At 37.4% G+C, this 12,925-nt stretch overlaps 1 pseudogene; it reads left to right on the plus strand.

The window, feature by feature from the left end:
* Positions 1-5,563, plus strand: part of LOC103605779 — a 13,118-nt pseudogene extending 7,555 nt beyond the window's left edge.
* The last annotated feature ends 7,362 nt before the right edge of the window (positions 5,564-12,925 follow it).

Raw genomic sequence — 12,925 nt, forward strand, 5'->3', positions numbered from 1 at the left:
CAGTTATGAGTGGGCTTGGGGTGTGTGGTAAAGCAGCCAACCTATGGGAGAGAATAGAGGTGGAAAGTCTTTATATCCCAGTATTAAGCTAAATATCATCATATTTGTTTTTCAATTAAGTATAGATATAGACATAGTTATAGCTACAGATATATGTGAAAAATATAAACTTTTTTGGCCTCTGTAAAGACAATTTTTCCAGGTGTAAAGTATGATCAGCTATCTGCTGTAGTCAAAATCATAAACCATGTGAATATTAATGTGTGTACTTAAACAAACTTTGAAGAGAACACCAAATTGTCACTTCAAGGTTTAACTCCTTTTTTGTTTGTGTGATCAGTATCTTTGTGAAGGTCCACCTTTCTCTCCTACTGCCTTAGACTTGAAAATGCCCAATGTAATGAAAGACATAACCTTACAAAATAGATATGCATCTTGCCCATACTATCCTACAGGGGTTGTGCAGAGTTTTCAGGACCACAGCTAAATCTGAATTATAGGACCTAATAATTGCCACCTTAGCTTCAGGTTTGTGTCTCACTAGGACACACCATCAAAAACAATTCCAGAAAAATAGCTTGTGTCAAGTTTTTTTTTCCATCAGGCTTCAAAGTATCTGTCATTCCTTCAAGCACTACTGAAGAGATATTGCCTTGTCTTCTGCCAAGAAGTCTGTTACATAGTAAGAAACAGCCCAGTGTTTTAGGGGTGCCTGTGTATGCTAGGGAATGAGGAAGGGAAAGAGGAAGAGAAACCTACGTGTGATGTATGAATGAATGAAAGCAGTGAATGTTTCATCTTATCCTGGGCCTTGGGGGAAAAAAAAAAAATCCCTCTGCAGGCCTGAAAAATTATAGCAGACATTTAATGGATTGGATTGTATAGAAAAGAAAATGAGTGCCCGAAGCCAAGCACAGGCAATCTGGGACAGGTACACCGAAGATGTCACTGGAGATGATGTTCAGCTTCATATGGGTCATCAGTGCCCAAGGCAGAATAACACAACTGAAATGTTTCTTTGGTCTCTTCTCATTTTCTGTTCCACCCAAGATCCCTTGTCACCTTTCTTTCTCCTTGGCTGCCTATAGAATCTAAGTATAGCTGAAAGTTCTAAAGTATCACTTCCTACCTACCAATCAAAGCTCTCATTCCTCCAGGATGACTGAGTTAATCTAGGCATTAGGAGAAAAGCACCTGCAATTTCTATTAAGAAAATGCACCTTAAGGTATAGATGTGGGCAGGAGAATGGGTGTTAGATTCTGCCTCTTTTTTAAAAAGAGCTTACTGTAAAATCTGAATAAACTTATCCTTAGAAAACTTAGGACTGATGCTCTAATCAGGGAAACTTGCTGGTTTCCCTTACCTATGCTGGATTAATGCTCTTTCTATCCATATTTCAGAAGAAATTGAAAACAAAGTGTACATTTTACTTCTGAGAAGTTCCCATTTTAATCCAAGCTATGGGTAATGACTCTAAAAAAACATAATGTGATGATTTTCATTACCAAAGGAAGGAAATAGTTATACAAATTACTCTTTGTTTTGTATAACACATTTGATTGAAGATAGTTATAACAATGTAGTGGACACACGTTCCTAAAAATGTAAGCATATGTGATGGCGGGATTGGAACACTCACTCACTGCCAGGTTTGTTTTCATGAGTCACTGAGTTGTTACTGTTGATTATAATAGCGAATATACTTTTCTTTTTCCTAAAAATTTAAGCATATGCAATGGTGGGTTGGGAACACCCACTCACTGCCAGGTTTGTTTTCACGAGTCATGTGGGTTGTTACTGTTGATTATAATAGCAAATATACTTCTCTTCATGAACATATGCACTAAAATTCAAATAACTAGTTTATAACAAAAATATAGGCATAAATTTTTTCATGTAGATATCTTCCCTTGAAAGCTCTGTACTTGTACTGGCCTTCTGTTCATAGTGATCAATCTAATGAAACTAAAATCTAGGATTCTTTACCATTTTAATTGCATAGAAACAGAAAGCTTCCTCTCTAAGAGCAAAACTAGAAATATAGTAGAAGAAATGGCTGAGAAAATTTAGGAACAGCCGGGTTTAATTAAGGTGTCTGGGACACCATCTTAGAATGCATGATTGAGTCAACAAATCTAAAGCTATAACCTCTTCACTATTAATAAAATGGCTGAAGCTGGAATATTACCAAGCCTCAACTGAATCCATTATAATAAACTGGCTTAAGCTAGCACAGCCATAATCATATGCATTGTATCCCGTCAAATAATTCTTTTTAGGGGTAAAAATAAATAAAAGCGTTGGCACAGAGTATGGAGAAGAGGAGCCTGGGAGCAATAATTTAGTATATTTCACTCAACACCAAGCAGGAATGGGGAAGAGCAAACCACCAGAGACACACTCTTGAACAAAGTGAGGAAGGGCATTCAAGTTTTTCATGACCTGGGTAAAATTTGCGTCAAGATTCTCTATCTTTCTCTGTTTTGACCTGGTATTCAGCAAGCACCTCTCAAATAATGAAAACTGTACTAACACTAATATTCATATCAGTACCTAATACTGATTATTAATTTCATGTCATACAAGAGTGCTAAAGTGTTTACAAGCATTATCTCTTCTTGTCATTATGATAACACAAGAAGGTACAAATAGGTCCTACTCACTTTGCAGTTAAGGCCCAGTGAGGTTACAACTATATCAAGGATACACACTAAAAAATTGATGGGATCAAATTCAAGGCCACAGAGCTCAATTCCAGAACTTATAACCACACACCCCATAACTACCTGTCCGGAAAAGGCACCCACAAAGATGAGGACCGGACCCAATCACAAAGACACACAAAACCTGGACAGATGCAGCTGGCCTATCTTCTACCAAATCTCTGTGTTAAATTCCTATGAATTTAATAACTAAAAGTTGGTCACGAAAAATTCACATGAAAACAAAGACAAGAGAAAATATATTGCCATTTTTTCATTTTAAAAGTATCAGGCAATAGATGTGAAAATACATTATGTCTGTGAATACAATATGCAACACAAGAGTTGTTATCTGAATAGCAATACCAATTTAATTTCTATTGTAGGACTTTCTCAAGCCACTTCAGAATTTTAAAATACAGATAACAAAGAATATCAACAGCTATAACAATACCATATCTAACTATAAAAAAAATAGCCATTTCAAGCTTGAAAAAGCAGTAGGAGTAACCTTTAGTTCAACTGAATAACTGGTAAAACTGACATTCTTTCAACCTCAGAAAATTCTGATGTCAGATCTGCAAGTTTTTTCTCCTTTGCCTTAAATATATAAAATTTAGCTGCTAAAAAGCTTGTTGTTGTTGTTGTTTTCGCTATCAAGTAGAAATCTGATTACTGATAAAATTTGATACAGCACTCCGGGGCACATAAACCACATCCAAGAAAATACCCAGCTTTATTGTTTTTCAGTCTACGCAACTGCAAGTGTCCTCAAAATGTCATCAACAATAAACTGTAAAAGGCTTCACATCTCCTCATTAAACAGTCTCCCTAAGGCACCAGGCTGTAAACAGAAATTGCCTGGTTCCTAAGATGGCCTTTATGAATTCAGACATAGACATTGGCAGTTTTGCTAAACACGAAAGTTTATATTTTGAATCCCATTTATGTAGCAATCAGTGCACAGTATGTGGAAGCAAAGAAACACTCTGGGTAATTACCATATTAATGGGCTTAATATTTTTCTGTCATACACTAAACATCTACTGAACATTTTAAAATCTAGATTGAGAATGTGTACTCCTGATGTCCTGGGGCTCTTTTCTTGTCAGATTCAAAAGCTCACTTTCAAATAATAGAAGACAAAGCTAACTTATCACACTGAGTAACAAACTACATCATACAGAATACCATATGATTCACCTTTTCTTTAAAATTGAACGAATCAAGTCAATCAAATATTGAGAAAGAATTTCACCTGGCTGTTTAATTTCATGTTGGAATTTAGAATTACTAACATAAAAAAATAATACTTTACCAAATTAATAAAGAATATTACCGAAGTGGAACAAGAGAGTGTTCAGTAGTAATATACCTCCATGAAAAATAAGCAAAGTGTATAAAATGTGATCAGATGAAAGCCCACATTTCTGTGGATGCCTTTCAAGACATTCTATTATCTTCCACCAAATATTTCATTCTTTACTCCCCAGCCTGAGTCCTCCACTCCAAACTGATCTTCTAATAATCCCCTAAACATACACCATAAATGTCCACCTCTATTCATTTGTCTAGATAAGCCTCTTTACCACACCCCCTGAGCTCACTCATAACAAGCCTGCCACTCAAGTGTAAATATGATCCTTAACAACATACTGAGTGATCATTAGATGAAAAGCATACCACATTCTACATCATTATCTGATACAGGATAAACACCGAATGCAGAATAAGTGGTACCCAGTAATATGACTTACATTTGGATTTTGAAGAAGAGTGTGGGTGCAAGTGGTTTAATTTTATACTGAGACCAAAAAAAAAAAAAAATTGGCAAAAGTAGCAAAATTACTGTCTCAGTTTGGATTTGTCTCATGCTAAAGTTCACACTCTTCAACCTCACTAAATTTCCATAATCCCTATGAATGCTTCCTTCAGAATCATAACCTTCAGGATTGTGAGAATTACATGAAATAACATGTGTCAAGTGCAGTAAGCTACATACGTGTTAGCTACCATTGTTTCTGTCACTGTGCCTGCCCCAGGTGACTCTATAGAAGTAGAGACAGGTTTGGTTAAGACAGTGTATTCTGACAAATTATGCGGTATGCTTGAATCCACAGATTGACTGTACCAATTGGCTAAATGCACCTCACCTCACAGACACTGTGCAAAGTGTAAACCCGGCCCGACCGTCTTTGCGGAGAGTCGCTGTGGTCTCTTGCTTCAACCATGCTTGGACGGAACCCCGCACCCCCGCCAGCCTCTCGGAGCCAGCGCCCTCCGACCGCCCCTGCCGCCACCTGTCCTCGGTCGCCGCTGTGGGACCGCGTCCGCCCCTTAGGTGCGCCAGAACTACCCCCGGGAATCGGAGCCCGCCTTCGACCGCCAGACCGACCTGGAGCTGCACACCTCCTACCCCTACCTGTCCATGTCTCACTACTTTGACTGCAGTGATGTGGCTTTGAGGAACTTTGCCAAATACTTCCCTCAGCAATCTCATGAGGAGGGGGAACAAGCTGAGAAACTGATGAAGCTGCAGGACCAGTGAGAGGGCGGAATCTTCCTTCAGGGTATCAAGAACCCAGACCGTGAAGACGGGGAGAGTGGGCTGCATGTAAGGGCGTGTGCATTACACTTGGAAAAAAGCATGAATCAGTCACCACGGGAACTGCACAAACTGACAAAAACGACCCCCGCTTATGTGACTTCATTGAGACGCATTACGAAGGAGCAGGTGAAATCCATCGAAGAATTGGGTGACCATGTAACCAGCTTGCCCAAGACGGGAGCCCCTGAATCTGGCATGGCAGAATATCACTTTGAGGAGCACACCCTGGGAGACAGTGATAATGAGCGCTAACTTTCCTGGAGCCATGGGGTGACTTCCCTGGTCACCATGGCAGTGCATGTATGTTGACGTTTCCCTTACTTTTTTATAAGTTGTACCAAAACATGCATTTGTACCATTCATTCAAATAAAGAAATTTGGTATTCCCCCCTTCTCTTCCCCGCAAAACAAAAAGTGTAAACCCAATGAGAAGTACCGGGCAGTAGAGAATCAGAATTAAGGTAAATACATTGGCAGAAAATGGCTGAAGAAGTCACCATAATATCACTTTTACCACACTAAACTTTTTCTTTTGGAACTGCTTTTTACTGTACTTATTGGAAAATGTAGCCGAGTAGGATGTTTACATTTCATAAATGGTACAGGATGTCCCCCACCCCTTTTTTACTGAAACATAATTAATGATATATATTTGTGAGGAACAGAGTTGAATATTAACACCTGTGTGCAATATGTGATGCTCAAATCAGGATAATTAGTATATTCATCATTACAAAACATAATCATTCTTTGTGTCCATTAACAAATATCTTGTTAAATGCCCCACCCCAAAGTATGGAGGTTTCTCAAACAACTACTGATCGAACTGCTATACCATCCAGCAATCCCACTGCTGGGTATATATACCTAAAGGAATAAAAATCATCATGTTGAAGGGATACCTGCACTCCCATGTTCATTTCAGCTCTACTTACAATAGCCGAGAGTTGGAAACAACCTAAATGTCCATCGACAGACAACTGGGTAAGGAAAATGTGGTCTACATACACAATGGAATACTATTCAGCCATAAAAAAAGAACAAATTTCTGACATTTGCAGTGTCGTAGATGAATTTGGAGAAAATTAGGTTAAGTGAAGTAAGCCAAGCACAGGATCACTCTTAATGTAAAGGGATTTTGTGTAAACAAGTGTTAACATGTTATTCTGTTAGTGTAAAAACAAACTGCATTTGTTACATTTTGCCATGCAGGTAAAGAGTAAATCTTAAGTTCCCAATATGTATAAAGAGAAAAGTAGAAACAGAAGTTCCCAGAGTTCTGCCTATTCTCACCTCAATAGAATTTTATCCATATATGTCAATCTACAAAATCTTACATCTGGTATTTACCATTCCATCATTTTTTTTCTTAAGAGCTTCGTTTCTAATTTACTCAATGCCAAATCAGCTTCAGATTTTTAATTTTTATCTTTAAAAGAAAAACTGCATTAATATCAACATTAGATCATCAATTAATGGGGAAAATCCAACTGCTAACCTCTGTTTAAGCACTAACATGTGTGTTTTAAAGAGACTGGGATCGGGCCGGCCCGGTGGTGCACTGCTATAGTGCGCCGCTTGGGAAGCGCGGTGGCGCTCCCGCCGAGGGTTCGGATCCCACATACAGACCGGTTCCCGCTCACTGGCTGAGCGAGGCGCGGGAGCAACACCAAGGGCTGCGATCCCGTTGCCGGTCCCGGTCCGGTACGGGGGCGACACTGAGGGTTGCGATCCGTTGCTGGACACAGAAAAAGACAAAAAAAAAAAAAAAGAGAGACTGGGATCAACACATCAGAAAGCAATACAGCATAGGGAAATTCAGTGGTTTTGACAAGAGAATGCAAGGGAGGGAAAAAATAAAGAGTTGAGTTCCGGCATTGTTCCTATGATTGCTGCCAAACTATCACAGATTTCATCAGTTTATGAAAACAGTATTTTGTGTTTTCAAATATGCTCTTAAATTTTTCACAGGATGTATCAGATGGGATGCATTCTTGTCATTTTTGGAAAATGTGGGGAAAACAGGCATGCCAAAGACCAAGAACAGCATGTGGGAAAAACACTTTACATGCTATTTTTATGCCACTTTTTTTTTTTCTTTTTTTGTTTCCAGAGTATAAAGTGTTGTGAAACATTAGCAGGGGCGATGCAATGTTAAAAGGTTTTAAACTACATATCTATCTCTTTTATTGCATTGAGGTGCCTTGTTATATTTTTAACAAATGCCATTATTATTAATGCCAGCCCATCATCATTACTATAAATTAAACAGCAGATCAATCACCACATAATAAAATAGTAAAGGATATATAGACAAATGATGAAATGCTGGCAGGTGATCCATATATAAAAGCTAGATTAAACTGTAGATTTGGTTAGATGCTGGCAGTCAATAAATTCTAGCTTGCCAGTAACATCCTATAGGGTATTAGTTTGTACACTGTTGCACCAGCTTATAAAAATTTACATAGAAAACTGTGGTTTCATATCTTAAAATACTAAATCCCTTCAAAATGTGGCCTAAACTTTATTAATAAACTCAGTGGTAACACGTGGTTAATTTCTCAACACAAGAGGTATTTACATTAAGCTACTATATGCCTCATCATCATCACATTAGAGGTGCACCCAAGAGGAAATGCTTATGACAATGGGGGGGGGTGAAAGTGGGAGGCAGAGGGTGTGGGAGGTGGGGCAAGGAGGAGAAGGGTGCAACAGGAACATTTTTAATCTTTTACTTTATTGATACAACAATTAAAGATAGCTACACAGCCTTGTTTCATAAATGTCGCTGTTCATGGACATCCTGTACCCAGCAACATGGGATCTGTACTGTCTTCATCCTCAAATGAGGCTGGCTAAAGGAGTGATGCTCCTTTGCCTATTGGCATTGGACATTTCCTCCCCTTTTCTTTTCTTAGCCCTTGACAGTTGGGGTCCCCACATGTACTTTTCCTTTCCCCAGCATGGTTTCAGTTTCCAAGGGTTTCCCCAGCATGGTTTCAGTTTCTTAAACTGTAAAATGGGGTTACAGCAATAAAGATAGAGAAATAAAGAAAATCTCAATCTACAACTTATTATTTAATGTAGATCTCTCTCTCCTATTTCCAGCATACTACACCTGGAAGGTACAAACCTGCCTGTCTCTTTGATCTTAGGAATGACATACTGTGAATGAAATAAATCAGAGGGCATTCCCAAGAAAAGAAGGTGTTCTGCATCCCCATATTCAATGCAGCACATGGGTTAGAAGTATTCTCATAGAACTGTTATTAAACACGAGGTTAGACTCTTTATGATACTAGTTATAGTATATTTAACTACATTATGGGTTGAATAAGCTTTGGAGGGCTGACCAGGAAACCTAACCTTCCTATAGAACAATGTTTCTATGGTAAATTATATCCCACATTCCAAATAGCCTACGACTTACCCATGGACTTTTATAATGTCATTCAGTTGTAAATTGGGAACTGCCTGCACTATGTTCCTTTATTATGTGAAGTGTATTTCACTGTATCAGTTAAAGCAGAAGGCTAAATGTTGGTTCTTGGGGAAAAAAATGAATAAGACAGTTTTCAAAGCAGAATTCATGTGGAGGAAGAATTTGAACAGAACCCAACAAGGAGGGGAAACAGCAAATGAGGGGTACGTCTACGACACCACCAGGGAGACTTTGAAGGAATTAGCTTGTGTTGTGTTAGTTCTTATCCCTGAAAAAGCACTGCTAAGCTATTTGAAGCTGCTTTCTCGGAGGGATTATCTCCTTCAATCTGTTTTAATCACAACTAAATGCTTTCGATTGCTCTATACTGAGCTAGAATTAGAGAATCAGAGTTCCCCTAGATCTCTGTGATTTGGTTGAAAAAAAGAAACACACACTCTCACATACAAACACATATTTTAGAAATTATGTTGCCATCTGCCATTGTTAATGTTAATCGGGACATATAAAATGGTTGTATTTTTAAACAACACAGAAGATCCATGCACATCTAAACTGTTACAAATGAAAATACTTCAGAGTTTGCAAGTGATTCTCAGGAGCAGGGAAATGTGTTATTTAGAAAATGGCTGCACTGGAAGATCATAATGGTTAAAAATAAGTGAAGTGATAAACAGAATGATAAACTGAGCTACAATTTATAAATTAGATAATTATTTCTTACTTTGTGAGCCTCTGTGATTCATTTTTACTGAGACTCTTTATTAGCCACAAAATTCCCTACATTTAGGAGCTACAATTTATAAATTAGATAATTATTTCTTACTTTGTGAGCCTCTGTGATTCATTTTTTACTGAGACTCTTTATTAGCCACAAAATTCCCTACATTTAATTACTACTATAAAAATTTACAAAATGTTCTCAAAGAACATGTTAATCTATTTATTGTAATAAAGGAATTGGTCACTGACCAACTTTCATTCAGTGAGTATTTGTCAGATAATACAAGGTGTATTGCTATGTTCTTCAATAAAATGAGCAATTATTTTCTTGAATTAAAACTAAGGAAACAAACAAAAAAAAACAAAACAACGGTAGCTCAGGGAAAGCATTCCATCAGTCTGGAATCTTCAGCTTCATGGGAGAAACAGTATAACTCAAGGTGAAAGCACAAACCTTGGAATCAGATTGTCTGCGTTTGAATCTCAGTTCTTCCTTCTAGGAGTGTAATCTGAACTATCAAATGAGGATCAAAATAATATTGTTTATCTTGTAAGATTGTTTCTAGGATTAGATGAGTATGTACCTTAATGAGTGTAATCAGTACGTGCCCAACAGACATTACAATTCGTAATTATGTGAACCAAATTTAAAACAAAGGATTGCATAACAATAAACTAGGTGAGTTTTTATTCTCAATTATGTCCACTCCCAATTCCAAGACATTGAAGGGTATTTTATAGACATCAGTAGATTCGCATTTTGCCCAAGATGTTGAGCTATCAAATAATTTGATGCTGACATCAGTTGCTTCCTGACAGCTCTGAGATATGAAGTAACAAGCAGTCAATGTCAGTGCTCCTAAATCAAGCCCAAGGGCCCCCATGGCACCAGACAGTAGCAGCTTGTTACTGCTAAGGAAATGTCAGTCCAGTCAAAGTGTAGTGAGGTTGTCAAATCCCCAGTTGTGTGTGCCCTGATATAAGTAACATTCTGTAAGGTAACTTTCATAAAGATGTTGCTATGTTGCCCAAAACCCTGAAGCAGAACAGGTAAGGTGGCTCTCAGATTTTAAGAAGTTGTTTGACTTCTTCGATCACTGGGATTTCTCCCTCCGGTAGACAGGATCAGAGAGCAAATTTCCTTCCCTGAAAGTGCTACAAGTATTTGCATAAAGCCAGACATCATTGTACATGTAATAACTGACTTTTGGTTTGCACTTACAAGCAATAATTTATTTACTTCTTAAATGCTCTTGTGTTTAGAATTTATGTCTTCTGCCTTATAGCATAAAAGGGCTTTAATAATCTTCCATTNAGCAGAACAGGTAAGGTGGCTCTCAGATTTTAAGAAGTTGTTTGACTTCTTCGATCACTGGTATTTCTCCCTCCGGTAGACAGGATCAGAGAGCAAATTTCCTTCCCTGAAAGTGCTACAAGTATTTTCATAAAGCCAGACATCATTGTACATGTAATAACTGACTTTTGGTTTGCACTTACAAGCAATAATTTATTTACTTCTTAAATGCTTTTGTGTTTAGAATTTATGTCTTCTGCCTTATAGCATAAAAGGGCTTTAATAATCTTCCATTTGACACTTTGATACCCTGCTATTATCCATTCTCACCCACAGCATCTTTGCTGTGGCAAGTATCACTTACTTCTAAGATGACACATTGGTTGAATCCAAGGGTCTTCTTAGAGATTGTCTATCTCGATTAAATTTTAAGAATAGCTTCCAGGTAACATGTATGCTAGTTTAAAAGATTCATATTTTGCAATCCCTGTAAAGTATACTGGTATTTTGACTTGTGTTTCAAATTTCCTGATAACCAGCCCTCTTTATGCTCTATGCCACAAAAAATAGAATATGTTGACAGTTCTCAGTCCTACTTTGCCAGTAAGTATCATTGCTCATAGATCCAGTTTTTCATTATAGTGGTCAAAGACCTTTAGTAACATTTAAGAGCTTCAATCCTATATTGCTGTACAATCAACAACAGGATTTCCATCTTTTGGTCCATGCTAGGAACACACCTTCACCAACATACTGCAGTACCTGCATCCCATCCTTTGCTGACACTTGTAGACAGTCTCCTGTGTCTTTTATCATGAAGAGTGTGCTGGGGTTAGAACCGGGTTATAGTCTACGATCATTAATCTAAAGTCTCACTGCAGACTTTCCCAAGAAGCAAATTGCAAATCTCTCTCACCCTCTTCATACAACAGTGTCAAAGGAAATCTTACATCTGTGCTATAAATCAATTGGAATATACAGTAACAGAAACAAACATATGGGTTAGATTTCCTTGAAATTACACATGGTTATAAAAATTGACCTAAAAAAAGTACTTGGAAAAACATGTTTGGGATTTGATCGAACAAAAATATTTTAAAATTTCTCAAGCTGTTTGGCAAACCTCAAAAATGCCAAGTAATTTCCAAACGTATTCACAACACCCTTTTGTCTAACAAATGAGCCTTTCAAAGCATGAAAATGTGTGTGTGAGAGAGACGATTAAAAATAGGCTTTGTGAACCATCTTCAGAAGTTTCATATATAAAAACAAATTAAAGAATAACATTACTCAATTATCTAGAATATTTATCAGTATTGCAAACATTTATCAGATACCTGTTTATGTCTATGCACAAGCTGAGTTCAAGGGCATATACTTGGTGTGTCTAAATGATGCCAAAGTTGTTTGCCATGCATTTTCTCATTTAAATGGCACATTTTCTGCAGAAAACCAATTCCTTTCTGTTAATTTTGGAAGAAAGCACAGGTATTACTCTATTACTCTAATAGCATGGAGTAGCTCCTCAGGTTATGTATCTGATGTCATCTTATACTTGGTATCAGGGCCTTAAAATAAGTTCTAAGATACAATTAAGTCCCAGCTCAGAAGAAAAGGTATGAAGAATCAACAACATGAGGGCATTGCCAAGGAGAGGCTAATGCTTGGGGCAGGAAGGCCATAGTCTTGGGTAGCTGGAGATCCTTGAGAATGTGAAGGTGGGAGTAAGGGTGGGTGATATCCAGGCTAGAGAATGTGTTTATGGACATGAAGGATGAAACACAATTTGATACAAGTAATTATACTTGTCTTTATAACTGGGATTATATATATATATACCTCATACATATCATATATATCATACATGTGTATATATAAATATGAAAACATACCTTTGTAACTATAACTGTCTCATAATAAAGATCTTAGTGACTGTGATATTTAAGCTTGAAATATCTATAGAATATGCATAAAAACAGCCAATCTAACCAGTTATGGATATTATGTAAACAAGTGTCAATCTTTCTCCTGACATTCCATTTCCTTCCTTATGGTTGCCTTGGTCTAGCCATCAATTTGCTAAATTTGCTTCTGATCTTGTCTTCATGTTCCTTCAAATCATCATAAAATTTACCACCAAAACAATTATTAA

This window comes from Galeopterus variegatus, unplaced genomic scaffold (genome assembly GCF_000696425.1).
Source record: "Galeopterus variegatus unplaced genomic scaffold, G_variegatus-3.0.2 Scaffold6076, whole genome shotgun sequence".
Classification (NCBI taxonomy): Eukaryota; Metazoa; Chordata; class Mammalia; order Dermoptera; family Cynocephalidae; genus Galeopterus; species Galeopterus variegatus.